This window comes from Neofelis nebulosa, chromosome 3 (genome assembly GCF_028018385.1).
Source record: "Neofelis nebulosa isolate mNeoNeb1 chromosome 3, mNeoNeb1.pri, whole genome shotgun sequence".
Classification (NCBI taxonomy): domain Eukaryota; kingdom Metazoa; phylum Chordata; class Mammalia; order Carnivora; family Felidae; genus Neofelis; species Neofelis nebulosa.
Window position 1 is genome coordinate 32,386,701 of NC_080784.1, and position 15,139 is coordinate 32,401,839.

General features: G+C 46.8%; 1 protein-coding gene across 1 annotated transcript in view; it reads right to left on the reverse strand.

Moving 5' to 3' along the window:
* DPYSL2 (dihydropyrimidinase like 2) overlaps positions 1-15,139 on the reverse strand; it is a 126,179-nt gene that overhangs the window by 78,563 nt on the left and 32,477 nt on the right. The window lies entirely within an intron of this gene.

The window sequence follows — 15,139 nt, forward strand, 5'->3', positions numbered from 1 at the left end:
GGCTTAGTCTGTGGATTCTTGGAAGCAGTCCATTTGGATATTGTAAAAATCTAAAGAATGGCTAAATTTTCCCTAATTAGAGGTGTCTTCCTGCCCCCCTTCCTCACTCCCCTGTCCCCTGCCCACCCACGGTTTGTTTTCAAGTTTGAGTTTAATATCCGCAGTGTGCCAGCCCCAGAAGACCAAAGGGTAATCAGGAGGCAAGCTCGCAAGCCCCTCACACACAGCCCCTGCCCTCCCGGGCTCCAGAGAAGCTGTGCCCCCCTGCCACAGGTCTGGGCTGGGGGCTCTGTGCCCCCCACGATGGCGCCCACCAGAGGCCAAGCACCATCCAACCTCTGAGCGGGTCCAACCTCCCTCAAGACACGGAAGGGGACCCCCTGGGCCACAAGCAGATAAGGAAGTCACTGAGAGGGGAAAGAGCCAACTGGGGCGGTACATATGCGGGCCTTCAAACCAGACTGCGCACCTCCAGGCCGTGCTGACTTCGTGGAGGCCTGCAATCAATCCAGGGGTGGAATCTGAGTGCCCCGAGAGTTCCCTTCTGTGCCCCGGGAACTGAGGAATAAAATTAAATTAGTAAAGTGGCCACTTGAAGGTGACTGGCTAACACGGGAAGATAGTAATCCTGGGGGTCTTGGGAGGGGAAGGGCCACTGCCTTCTTTGGGGTGTCACCCTCTTTCTTTGGCTGAATTAAGTGTTCCACCGCCTCTGGGTCCCATGCTGTCCTGAATCCGTACTTGTCCTAGAGCGCAAATCTGGCCCTGTTACTCTTCTGTTTAAAATGCCTTCATGGCTCCACACCAAGTCCAAAATCCTTAGCACAACGTCCAGGCTTTTTGCATAGCGTGGCTCCTGCCTACTTCTCTTGCCTTCCTGAGCGCTCTCTGCGTCCCTGTTCCACACCCCATGCTCCCCAGATGGGTCAGGCTGACGGTAGCCTGTGTCTAGACTCATATCTCCACCCCTCCCAGCACCCCCACCCCCTCTCTGACCCCTCACGCCATCGCCGCCTCTATGCAGCACTCCTGAGACCCCAGGGAGAGCAGATCACTCCTTCTGTTGTGCACCACGGGGCCCTATAAAGACTAGCAGGGTGCCTGAAACAGTTTCCCGTGCAATTTCTTTATACACTGTCCCCTTCTCCTAGATGATAAGCATCTCAATGGCAGAAGACTATACTTCCCTTCTTCAGCGCGCACCCTAGGGCCTTGCATACAGTGGGCACACAACAGATTCTGAAAGAATGGATGGATAAGTAGATGGGTGGATGAATGAATAGGTGGATGATGGATGGATGGATGGATGGATGGATGGATGGGTAAAGGGTGAAGAGATGAACAGAGCCCCACACAGATCCTTCTTGAGTCTGCGGAGGCCAGGTCTGGGCATTCACATGACAACCTCTAAGTCAGATGGTGGAGAAGAAGCGGGGAAGACTACGTCAAGGCCATTGTAATTTCAACTAGCAAGGATGCAGCAGAATGTAAGGCCGCAACATCCTAATAAAAAAAAACACAGCATGCGGGATCGGGACCCACGGCCCCTCCTGGCTTAAGCCAGCCTCTCCGCCCATGGATGGCCGCAGCCAGTTGGCCAAAACGCAGCTTGCTTGTCCTTCAGCCACCCAGGCAGCCCACCTAGGTTAACTGCTCAGTGGCAGTTCTTACTGACACAACCTGGAAGTTTCCCCCGCTTGCTTGTGAAAGTTAATGTGCTGCTCAGGGTGACAGCCATGCGCAGGCCAGCGGACCCCGCTCCCACCCAATCTCTGCATCACCTTCCTAGGACAGCCACCTGTCCAAATGCCTGACTCCTCCTTTCCCGAAGGCGGCAGGGGCCTCCTGACAGCGTCCGCCAGGCCTGCTGCACCTGCAAACCTTGGGTAGCTCTCCTGTGGCCATCGTGTCTGCCCACACCAACCAGCCAACACGTCCCCCAAAGAGATGGTGTCATTTAGAACGTTACATGCCGTGGCTCTCATCACTTCATGTTCTTACTGCTGAAGCCGCCAAGACAGAGGGTGCAGGAGAAGAAATGAACAAAATTCTTTGCTGGCCCTTGCATCGGCTTAAAAGCACCCTCCAGGCCTTAGTTTGCTTTGTGCTGTTGTTATTCTCTTACCTCAAATGTCCTGGAGGTAACGAGAGGACAAAAAAGATCTTTGGTCAAACATAAGGGGCTTCCTTTCTCCTCCTGGTCCCCCCATTTTTTTCCTCCTTTCCCCTCCCTGTCAAGTTTCCGAGAGGTTTGCTTCAAAGCCATTGTTAACGTCCGTACCTGCCCCCCTGACCCTACGAATGCCCCATCACGTTGTCAACCACAGTCTTCCGTTTCTAGACGAGTCCAAACGGGATGCAAGTGTTGCTAGGCGCCAGAGTCAGGGGTGGGTAATAGGTATCTTTCTCGGAGAAGGGATTCGGTAATTTATATGGCAGACCTCCCACAGTACGGCTCTTGCCTGCCTACCAGCTAGTGATTTTCAGAGTGACCTCCTCTTGGACCCCATCCCGGGGCTCTACTTAACTGATGGATCTCTGGCCATTGTACCTTGGAGTCCTCCTCACCCTTCACCAACCACGGCCACTGCTCCCCATTTGCCTGAAATAGGACAAAAGAGTGCTGAACTGTTTGACGGACTTTGCCTGCCCGACTAAAGCACCGGTCCCAATCTCTGCATGACAGTTACCTTCCTTCCATATCCATTCTGCCGTAGCAGGACCTAGGATAGATCACGGCCCCTTCCCACCAGAGGAACCCCAGCGTTCTGCCTGAAAGGGGTTAGGATGTAACACCTTCTCCTCAGACGAGGTATGTGTCTCAACTTTTACATCCGGAGTGCCATGGATTGAGCCAGGCGGAAGTGGAGGAATCTCCATGACTCGCCAAAGTTACAGCCCAGAGACGGGTCTTACTCTTGTGTGCGAGACAATATGAAACTCTGCGAGTCTTTCCTCTCACCCCCCATCCTGGCTATGGGACAACACCTAATTCATCACGTCTAAGAAAGGGAGCCCCTTGTAACAAGATACTACCTTTCAGGCCCCTTCTATCCAGGGAGCTGTGCCTTGTGAAAGAACTTTCTTCCATGAGGGGAATGTTCTATATCTGCTCTGTTCAACCCAACAGCCACTACCCACCCACCCCCACCCATGGTCGTGGAGCATTAGAAACATAGTTACTGCGATGGCGGGGGGGAGCCTCAATTTTTCATTTATTTCATTTAAATTAATTTTAATTCAACCAGCTCCTTATGGTTATGGCTACTGCATGGGGCAGCACAGATCCAGAGGTCAGGGCTTCTAGCTGGCCTTCGGTGATGGAGACTATGCAAGGGGCAAAACGGTCGCCCATGGGCCAGATCCGCCCAAAGACCTATTTTATTTCACCATACAGTGGTTTCGGTGGACTTTTAATTTGACCAACATTTTCAAATGAGGAGACTTCTCATGAAAAAAAGCCACACGTTCACCTTCTTTTGGAAACCAGAAAGTTCTAGGCAACTCTAGTGTCTGTCTGCAGATGGCCAGGTGGCTGGAGCAGGGTAACCACTGCCCCTGGAGAAGGGGTCTGGGCTCTGCTGGTCTGATCTCCATGCTCCACTGGTCCCCAGGTAGCCTTGATGTAAGGTCTGCTCTGGCCAACGTCACCCAACTTTTTGGATGAGGTTTCACTCCGTCTGTGACTTTGAAGAGCCTTAAATAAGCAGCAGCAGAAAAAATATTCACTACAAATTGTTACATCCATTATCCACTTCTCCTGCGAAATCAGTGGGATCCGTCCCATTTTACAGATGAAGAGACTAAGGCTGGGAGTTAAATAATGAAATTGAGTAACTGGGCCATAATTAGATAGCCAGAAGTAACATAGCCAGCACTGAAACCGGATAAATCTGACTCCTACGCACTCCATCTGTCCATGGGACAAAGTCACTTCCAGACCATCACGCTTCCGTTACCTTCCAAAAGCACCCCCCCACCCCCACTCCAGTGCCTGTCACATCCCAGTTTCTAGGCCCCTTCTCCAACTTATTTAGGGTGGAAGCGACTGGATCAGTCTTTCTCTCTGTGGCACTGCAGCGTGCCAAAGGCTACAGCTATTCACAAAACCCACGTTCTCCTCTTCCTCTAGGACACACAAGTGCACTATATTTCCCAGCCTCCTTAGCAATTAGATATGGCAGGGTTCTAGCCAACTGAACGGAGGGGGGAACTATGATGGTCTCTTCTAGAGACACAACTCTCTCTGTGCTCCCCCGAGCTCCTTTCTACTTCTGGCTGACTGAGATGACGCTCCCTGGACAACCTTGAGAGCTACGTGTTGGCGGTCGAGCCATCAGCAGCCCAAGTCTCCAATGAACTGTGTGGAGCAGGGATCCTGTGCCCATCCCCGCCACCTGATCAGAGACACACACCTTGAACTATCATATGATACAGAAATAAATTCCTCTTGTGCTTGAGCCATTATATGTATTGGGGTCTATTTGTTACGGCAGCAATATTCTTTCTATCTTAACTCCTATCATAATCTTGTTTGGATTTAAAATTTATGAAACACACACACACACACACACACACACACACACACACCCCTCAGTTCCCTCATCTTCTTGACCCCAGAAACCTTGGCCTGCCCTTATCTTTAGCCATTGCTTCTCAGGACTTCATGAAGACTCATCCCCACAAAGCATCGTCAAGGCTGGCTGAGTCACCTTCTCCACGCCCGCTGGATTCCACAGTCCATCACATGACCAACTCTCCACAGCAGCAATCCTTCCATTATCCCTCTTACCATGCAATCCCCCAATCCTGGAGCAACCTTAAAACTCTATTCCTGCACCAACGCTGTAGAGAGATGCCGGGGAAAGCTCACACTGCCTTACAGATTGGGACACATCATCTCAGAAAAGCCCTCGATTTAGTCACACCCTCAGCTGTGTGCCTCAGCAGCTGTCATGACCTTAACCATCTCCTGCTGTCATGGACCTCACAGTCTGGCTGGCCAGGCAGATGCTAAGCAAGGAACTACAAATGGAATGAATACTCCCAGCAGAGAATCAATCGTGTATGCCCATCTTCTCTCCTTGCTAACAATCTCATCGGAAGAGGACAGCCTGTTCAAGGGTTCTTTCTTAATCCACGCTGTGTCCCACCCTCTTCCTCCTGAACCTCATCCTTTCTGCCACTCGCTCCCTTCAACTTCGAAACACCCCGCAGCCTTTCCCACCCACCTTGGCCCTGTGTTCTCAGCTATTGCCCTGGCACCGCTCTTCCCTCAGCGTCAAGTATCAAGGTCTCCACCTCCTCAACTTCAGCTCCCACTTGCCTCTTAGCCATGGCAATCTGGCTCTTCCCCTAGCTGCAATTTTCTTTACCAGAAAGAATTCTGGGAAACAGCCCCCTCCTTGGCAAACCTAAGGAACATTTGGTAATCTTCATCTTAATTGGCCTCCCTGTGATATTTAATATTATCACCTCTGTTTTCCTTCAGGGTCCCCTCCCTTGCTTCTTTGATGCCTTTCTTCTGGCCCCCCTCATACCTTTATGCCCCTTCTATCTCAATGTTCATTCTTACCCTATCATAAATATTGATTATCTTTGACATTAGCTTCTATCTGAGCTTCTTTCTCTGCCATGGGTGAATGGTTAACCACTTAAATGGTTCTGACTTTTAAATCTTCATTTCTGAGCCTTCCCAAACTTCATTCATTCATTCATCCAACGAGGATATTTTAAGTGCTTCCTATACGCCAGGGGATAGGGTAATGGAAACAAAGAAACTTACAACCTGCCTCATGGAAGTTACACACTATACACAGGTAAAGAAATACACACAAGATAACTACAGATTGTGCTAAGCGCTATCAATGACATAAACAGAGGATAGAAAGATGGAGACTATTTAGATATGGTGGTCTGGGAAGGTCTTTCTGGCCAGTTGACATTTCAGCGGGGATTTAGACCCAAGAGCAAAAAATCAGGTCTTTGCCTCTGGAAGGAAAATCCTGGACTTGGCCTCAGGCAGCAGAGGTCAAGACTTGGACCCCACAGGGCGAAGTCAAAACACGTTGACTGGGAACTGAGTTTAAGACCATATCTAGAAGGAGGTATCAGGGCTTCATCACTGGCAGCAAAGTTTCAAAATCATTCTGCGAATTGAAAGTGATGACTCAGGCCAACTCTGAAAAGGAGCCAACTGTGCAGTCACCTGGGAGAAGAGAGTTCACACCAGAGAGCACAAAAGAGTGGACAAACTCTGAGGTTAGGATTAGGTGGTCTGTTTTCAGAACAGGACGGAATCAGGAGTGACTGGAAACCAGTGAGCACAAGAGAGAGACCAAAAGAAGTGTGGCAGTATGAAGACATTGCCACAAGTCTTCAATATCCTCCTATTGTGGGTGGGGTCCGTGGGTCCTCTCCTTTAACCTGGGTGGGATTGTGATTGCTTTGACCAAAAGGAGTACGAGAGAAGAGATGCTCTTTGCTTTCCAAGTAACAGGTCATAATATACCGTGTTCTGAGTTCCGAGCCACCACATAAGGAACCCAACTACCTTGAGGCAGCCATGATGCAAAGAAGCACAAGCCATGGAGAGGTCAATGTGGGAATTCCAATGGACAGTCCCAGCCGAGCTCCACTTCCCTGCCATCATTGCCAACGTGCCAGATGATTCCATCCCTGGTTGTTCAAGTCACTCCAAGCCATTCAAGTTTTCCCGGATGAGTCCCCAGACATGGTGGCGTAGAGACAATCCATCCCTCCTCTCCTGTGTCCAAATTCCCAGCCCATGGAATCCATGCACGTAATAAAACCACTGTTGGCTTTTTCCACCACATTTTGGGGTAGTTTGCCATGCAGCGGCAGTATCTACCTCGTACAACTGAAATGAAAGCAGTAGGGGGGGCTACACGTGGAGGACTTCCTAGGCCACATAAATTAATTGAGATTTTATGCTACACTTGAAAGCATTGGAGGGTTTTAATCAGGGAGCAACAAGATCTAATTCCTACTTTCTATAGATCGTTCCGGCTGCAGTAAGCTAAGAGGATTGTTGGGACGCCGTCTATAGGAAGGCGAAGCTGCTCGTGGCGGAGAGTAAGTGGAGGCAGGTAACGCTGAGAAAAGCCGGCGGGTAAGTCAGGTAAGGTTAATATTCACCGTGACCACGTCTTCAGTAATTACTGTGGCTGGCACCACTCTTTACACATGTAAAGTACTTTACAGGTGTCAAGGCGGGTTAATCTTCCTTAATACATACGTGTAATCCCCACCACAAAAAACCCTGTGAAGCGGGGGAAAACAGAGAGAGATTACGGGACTTTCTCCAGGACACAAGTGGAGAAAGTGGCCGAGCCAAGAATCAAGCCTCTGCAGTCTGATCAGAGTCTGCATCCCTTCTCACTGCCACTGGCAACAGGAATCATGGCTGGATTGCATGTAGGTAGGTGTAGGAAAAATGTCAAGTGTGAATCCTAGATCTGAGGCCTGCCTCTAGGTGAATATAAGGCCGGTCGATATAAGGCCAGGCCAGGAGCAGGGTGATGTGGGGGCCTAAGAATGTGGGGCTGGTCAACGTTTGCATGGGAGTGCGGTGGGAGGGATTTCCATTTGAAGCATGGTGATTTGAGATGTCTTTTAGATACCAAAGTGGAAACAATGAAGTGCCCAGGTGAGATGCCAGGGCTTAGGTCATTTATTTACAAGTCCTTGGCCCATGGGTGGTAATTGCCATAAACTGTGTCCTCCCGATGTTTGTATATTGAATGCTAATCCCCAGTGTGGTGGTGTTAGAAGGTGGGGGCCTTTGGGCGTTGATTACATCAAGGGGCAGAGCCCTCACGAACAGGATTAGCGCCCTTATAAAAGAGGCCCCAGGGGCGCCTGGGTGGTTCAGTGGGTTAAGCGGCCGACTTCAGCTCAGGTCATGATCTCGCAGTCCGTGAGTTCGAGCCCCGCATCGGGCTCTGTGCTGACAGCTCGGAGCCTGGAGCCTGTTTCAGATTCTGTGTCTCCCTCTCTCTGACCCTCCCCCGTTCATGCTCTCTTTCTGTCTCAAAAATAAATAAAGTTCTTAAAAAAAAAAAAAAAAAAAAAAAAGAGGCCCCAGAGGGCACCTTTCCCTTCTACCGTGTGAGGACACAGTGAAAAGAGCTGTCCATGAACCAGGAAGCAGGCTCTCGCCGCACACCGATCTGCGGGTGCCTTGATCTTCGATTTCCCGGCCTCCAGAACTATGAAAAATAAATGTCTGTTATTGATAAGCCACCCAGTCTGTGGTATCTCCTATTAGAGCGGCCTGAACGAACTAGGACGGTAATTAAAGGCAGAGGACACTCTGAGACCAGCCAGGGAGAAAGTGACCATGCACAGAAAGAGCGCCCAGCTCCGATATTTCCAATGCGATTAGGAAAAGATCTGCCTGGGAAGACTCCAAAGGAGCGGCCGGTTGGACGGGCAGGAGGGCTTGTGGTGTGATGGGCACTGAGGGAGGAGAGTCTTTCAGGAAAGTGGGAATGGCCGACTACGGCTGCCAAGAGGCCAACAGACTATCCCCTTGGGCCCTCTGGCGCATCACATCAGAAACACTGAGTGATGAAGGCCCGGATGAACCTTTCTGCTTGTTGTGGGCAGGCAGCCGTGAGATCACAGACGTCACAGCAATGGGATAGCATAAGGTGCCATTAGTATACAAAGACGACTGCTCTCTCCCCTTCTCTGGGAGACCTCAGTTCAAGTTCAAATTCCTCTTTTGACCTGGAGGCCCCACCCATATAATTAGTGATGTCCTTTCCTTTCTGGTGGGAAACAAGGAGGATCAGCAAATGTAACTCCTGCCAATTATATTTACGTGGATCACACAGAGGCCCACAGGCACCTTTACCAAAAAGGTAAATTATACAGGATCTCTCCGCACCCAGAAAGTATGGCTGCTTACTTTGTTCATGCTTCTATTAAAGAGCAGAGAGGAACCTGCCCTGAGCGACATTATCGGGTGTCACCAAGACATTCTCGGGTGTCTACTCCAGGGAGGGGAGGTCCCCCTATGCCTTCCCTGACTAGTTCTCACTGAGTCCACCCTACAGAGATTGGTTGTGAGCTGTGGACACACTCACTAACGTCCATCTTCAAAATCAAGTAAACGGACATGCAGAACTTCTTAGATTTTCAGCCCGAAGTTCATCTCACCAGCAGAGGGCTGCAATCACTGTGAATAAAATCTAAGCGTTGTTTTATTTTATTTTATTTTATTTTTTTAACGTTTATTTATTTTTGAGACAGAGAGAGACAGAGCATGAATGGGGCAGGGTCAGAGAGGGGGAGACACAGAATCCGAAACAGGCTCCAGGCTCCGAGCCGTCAGCCCAGAGCCCGACGCGGGGCTCGAACTCACGGACCGCGAGATCGTGACCTGAGCCGAAGTCGGCTGCTTAACTGACTGAGCCACCCAGGCGCCCCTCTAAGCGTTGTTTTAAATAGTGAATAAAGTGGGCAAAGCCTTTGAAGGGGCTCTGTTTTTAAGTGGCCTGAGATCTGTTTATTGCTCGTTTGTAAGGGATCCAAATGAGGCCTGGCCTGGCGAACGGAAACACACCCGGTTTTGTGGAAGTTCTAAAACCCATGGCAGAGGTCAGTCAGGATTACCTGCCAAGACCATCAAGCATGGCGGGGTCTGCTCTGTGATGCATAAGGACACCTGGTCTTTAGCTGAGCCAACTCTATTATGCTATTGACAGAGTGCGTCTTATGGACTCCCAGTAGGGGGCGGAATGTGAGGCAGGAGGAGGAGAATCACCCCGTGGGATGTTTCAACCCATCACCGAGTGATTACTGCCCCGTCCTGGGCCGCTGCACTCCCTGGGCTCTCCTCCCTGCGTCTCTGACCTCCTTTTGGAACTTTCTCGACTTACAGGAGCCAGAGCATAAAAGAACTAGTGGCGGGTAGAGGGAAATTTGTGAAGCCTGACACCAAAGCTAGAAACCATAAAGGAGAAGATTCACAGAAATGTCTCAATATCATACATAAAAGTAAAAGGCAGGTGACAAACTATGAAATCAGCATTTGGAACCCGTGACCGTAAAGAATTAAGATCCTTCTTTAATTCTTTACAAATCAGTAAGAGAAAGATAAACAGTCCAGTATATTTAAACACGAAACTAAATTCATATTCATAAAAGAAGAAACATTCATAAAAGAAGAAACAAAAAGGAACACAAAGGAAAATGTTTAACTTTACTATTATTCAGAAAAGGGCGATTTTTCTTAAAAAATAAGATGTCAGGGGTGCCTGGCTGGCTGAATGGGTTAAGCATTCGACTCTTGGTTTCGGCTCCGGTCATGATTTCCTGGTCTGTGGTTCGAGCCCCACGTTGTAGGCTCTCAGTGCGGAAACTGCTTGGGACCCTCTCTCTCTCTCTGTCTCTCTGTCTCTCTGTCTCTCTCTCTGCTCTCTCTCTCCCTCTCAAAAATAAATAAACATTAAAAAAAAAATAAGATCTCATAATTTAGCCATCAAGTAAATGAACCTAAACAGATTGGTAACATTCAGTTTTGACCAAAATCTGAAGAAATGAGTCCTTTCATTTCCTTCACAGGAGGGTACACTGGGACCATCTTTATGGAGGGAAATACAAGTAAAATATTTCATGTGCGTATCCCTTGATACAAATCGGTTCCTTTCCTAGAAACATATCGGAAGGAAATGATTGGCAAACACGCATGTTGACAGATTTCCTCACACTACTATTAGAAACAGTAAAAAAGTAGCAACAATGGAGAATTGTTTCAATTCATGATACATCCAACCAGGCAACTATTAATTTTTTTTAACATGTGCAACATATTATTAAGTGGAAAGAGTAAGTTACAAAACACTTTCTATAATATAATCCCATTTACTTACATATATATATATATATATTTTTTTTTTTTTTTGAGAGAGAGAGAGAGAGAGAGCAAGGGTGTGCATGCAAGTGGGAGAGAGCATTTCAAAGTCAAATCTAAATTTCTCTTGTATTAACCTCTGCTGAGGCCACATTACTGCCTGTCTCCCAAACGGGCTGTGGCCCATATATTCATCTAGCAGAAAACTGTAGACCAGTGTTTTGCAAACATTTGACCAAGATTATTAGTAAAACAATACATTTTGACATCATGACCTGGCATACGCATGTCTGTACAACTAAAATAAGACAAAATATTTTCTTTCTTAAAAACTGACCATGGTGATCTCAACCACCCATTAGCCCCAACTAATAGATGTTTAGATGGCTATAATGAAGAATAATCGGGACAACATCACTGTAAGTCCCTTTCCCTGACTTTTAGCAAAACTTGGTGTCAGGTGTTTAGAGGGTAAGTCTATATTTACATTTTGTCTTCACAACTCATGTGCCACAGAGCTTGTGTGTCCACTTCTCAGGTGGCCAATGTTCAAAACTGGAGAAAACCCATGGTCTTTTGAGACTCTGGCCCTTTGAGGCCATGTAGCAGGCAACTATTGCAAAGCTCACCATGTCCCAGGACCTGGACTTCACGGAATCCTCAAACCACCCCCTCTCCAGGCAAGCTCAACCATCAGGATGGAGCCTTAGGACTGCACGGAGCATGGTCAGCAGGTACCAGTCCTACCCAGTAACTATAAGAGATCAAATCTGACTTGGAACTCAAGACAGATCACTTAGATACCTGCAACCCCACATCTAAGCAACGAATAACTCATACTCCCAAGAACAAAGACTTTGCATCAGATGAGAGCTATCTGTCTACCCTGACCTCTGCTTTTCATGAGGGACGCTGCAATTATCTTCCTCCCCCAGCCTACTCAACAAATAATGTACCAAGCATTCCGCTTGGCCCTGGGCATGTAAAGACAGACAAGGTCCATATTATCCAGGAACTTACAGACTACAAAAGGAAATAGAAAATTAGATGATCACACTAATGAAGTGAGAAGGTAAGATTACAAACTAAAAAAGGGCATTGAAGGAATGAGCAAATGTGTGTTTTGAAAATATCTGCAGTGTGGAGAATGGGGTACAAGAGACTCAGGCCAGACAAAGAGAGAGGAGATCCTAGGCTATCATGGGATGCCCAGGGAAGGCAGAGGGCAGCTGGACCCGTGCTGCCTAGTGGAAGGAGATCCAGACTGGTTCTAGTCCTGCCGGTGTCAGAGATTAACATGTTGACCTTGGGCAGCAACACCTTTCTGAACCCCAGGCTTGTATTTGTCAAGTGCCAATTTCACAAGGCACTATAATAGGGAAAAGAGCCCTGAAAATTACAAAATGCTACATATTGACATAAGAAGCCATATTCTTTTTTTTTTTTTTTTTAATTTTTTTTTCAACGTTTTTAATTTATTTTTGGGACAGAGAGAGACAGAGCATGAACGGGGGAGGGGCAGAGAGAGAGGGAGACACAGAATCGGAAACAGGCTCCAGGCTCCGAGCCATCAGCCCAGAGCCCGACGCGGGGCTCGAACTCACAGACCGCGAGATCGTGACCTGGCTGAAGTCGGACGCTTAACCGACTGCGCCACCCAGGCGCCCCAAGAAGCCACATTCTTTATGGTAGGCAGACTTCTAGGATGCCCCCCCCCCAGTAGCCCCTCCTTCTGATATCCACACCTTTATATAATCTCATAACTGTTCCAGACTGAAGGGTATTAAAGGGATTAAAAACTAAGTATAAATCTTAACTTAGATGTTACACCCAAAAAAGGACATGATTAGATAATTGGCAAAATTTTAATAGCATCTGAAGATTAGATGGTAGTGCTATATCAGTGTTAATTTTCCAATTTTGATAGTTATATTTGGTTATGGAGGAGAGTGTCCTTGCCTTTTATTAAAGTATGTTTATAAAGTATTAAGGAGTAATGGGCATTATATTTTTAACTTTCAAGTAATTCAGAAAAAAAATATACATAGTAGTGTGTGTGTGTGTGTGTGTGTGTGCGTGCATTTAAAGAAGAGAAAGAAAGAACAAGGCAGATGTAAAATGCGACCAATTTAGAGAATCTGGATAAAATTATACAGATATCCTGTACTATTTTTGCACCGTTTCTTAAAATTTTAAATTACTTCAAAATATAGTTTAAAAATAGGCTTAAAAGCAGATGTTGGAAAAAAAGGAGAAGTTGCTTTTTATGAGATACTGTACAAATGACAGTAAAGACTGGGTACAGCTATAATAAAAACTAACAAAACACTTGGAGTTAGGGACCCCAAGCTGAATCCTCCTACAGCTGCACTTGCCTTGACTCGGCAGAGCTGGGGCAACCGGCCCCAATCAGGCTCCGCTAAATCAGAAGGGGGAAAATCCAACCCCCGCCCCTCCCACCCCCGGCTGCTCCCGGAACTCTCGATTTTGCCCTAATTATCCAAATATTTAGGCAGTCGTGAGGAAACTATTGCCCAATCGCCTCTGTAAGAATTAGTTTTAGCTCCCACAGCCCATGAACATAAATGTAGCTGTAAACAAATCTATTTATGCCACTGACCAAAAATGAATTTTTAAAATCTTCTATAAAATACGTATGTTCTTATTACCTACGTAATCTTCCTTTGCATGCCCGTCAGCTCTGAAGGGACATCCGGTTCAATACGCATTTTCTCATGCGTTACCGGAGTCCTCTGGGTAGTCTAAGTCATTCCTCCGTTGCCTTTCCTGTCAATAAATGTGCATCCAGAATCTTTACCATTTCTCTATGACGTGCAAATGCTTCTCTTGTTTCTGTTTTGCCTCTTTTAGACTTTTCTTTCCAGATTCTTCTTTGTCCAAACACAATTCACTGCCCTTCGTGAATCCACGACTCACGTCTTGCCCACCTAATAATTCACCTTTTCGAAGCATGGTTCCAACAGAGAACTTACCGTTCAGATGAAAGAAACCTATCCGAACTCGTAAGAATAGCATTGCGTGTTAACGTCAAGTCTCTGTTCTGGTTGAAGTGGCATTGTGGACGGTGGCTGTGTCCTGGCACGTTTGTTTCAAGTCAATGTCAACAAATTAACAATCTCATATTGACCAGCCTATCTAAGTAAACAACTAGTACATTCCAATTCGGAATATTGTTCTACATGACCCCGACGCTGAAAAAATCCAAATTCTCAGTATTCAATTGTGCATGAACAGGCCTGAAACACGTCATGTTTCTCTTTGTTGCTGTTGTTTTCTACGACAACTGCCACACTTAGCTCCTATGAAATGAATTCAGTCTTCAGACTAGAGCAGGAAAAGTCCATGCAATATCAGAGGTAATAGTTTGGTTTTTAGTATGTGCCAACTCACGCTCTGAAATCTGTATATGCCTTACACATTTAATCCCCCGAAACAAATCTAATGTCATGGATAGAATATTTATGTCCCCTCAAAATTCATATTTTGAAATCTTAAGCCCGAGTGTGATGATATCTGGAGGTTGGGCCTTTTGGGAGGGGATTAGGTCATGAAGGTGGAATTCTAATTGAATCGGGTTAGTTAATGCCCTTATCAGAGGAGGCCAGAGAGCTGGCTCTCTCTCTCTCTCTCTCTTTCCACCATGTGACGATACATGGAGAAGCTAACTGCCTACAATTTGGAAGAGGACTCTCACGAAAACCTGTCCAAGCCGACACCCTGATCTCAGACTTCCAGCTTCTCAAACTGAGAAATAAATGTTTGCTGCTTAAGCCTCCCAGTCTATATTTCTGATAGCAGCCCAAACAAATTAAGACACCAAAAGACTTAGACGGTGCTCTTACCTTCATTTAAGCAACAAGGAGACAGTCACAAAAATACCATTGCCAGATAAAACACAGGATGCCCAGTTAAATTTGGATTTCAGATAAAACAATGAATGATATTTTTAGTGTAACTATGTCCCATGAAATATTTGGGACATACTTACACTAAACAAGGTAATAAATTATTTGACGTTTATCTGAAATTCAAATTTTACTGGGTAGCCTATATTTTTACTTATGGAAACTAACAACTCTGCATGGAAAGAAGCAGCAGATTGGTCAAGGTCATACAGTTGGTAAGCAGTAGTAACTGCTAACATGAAGCCAGATTGACTCCAGAGCTCACACTTTTCCCTCAGAAATCTTTGTAAAGATTAAATAAGATAGTCGACATAAATGGCTTAGCATGGAG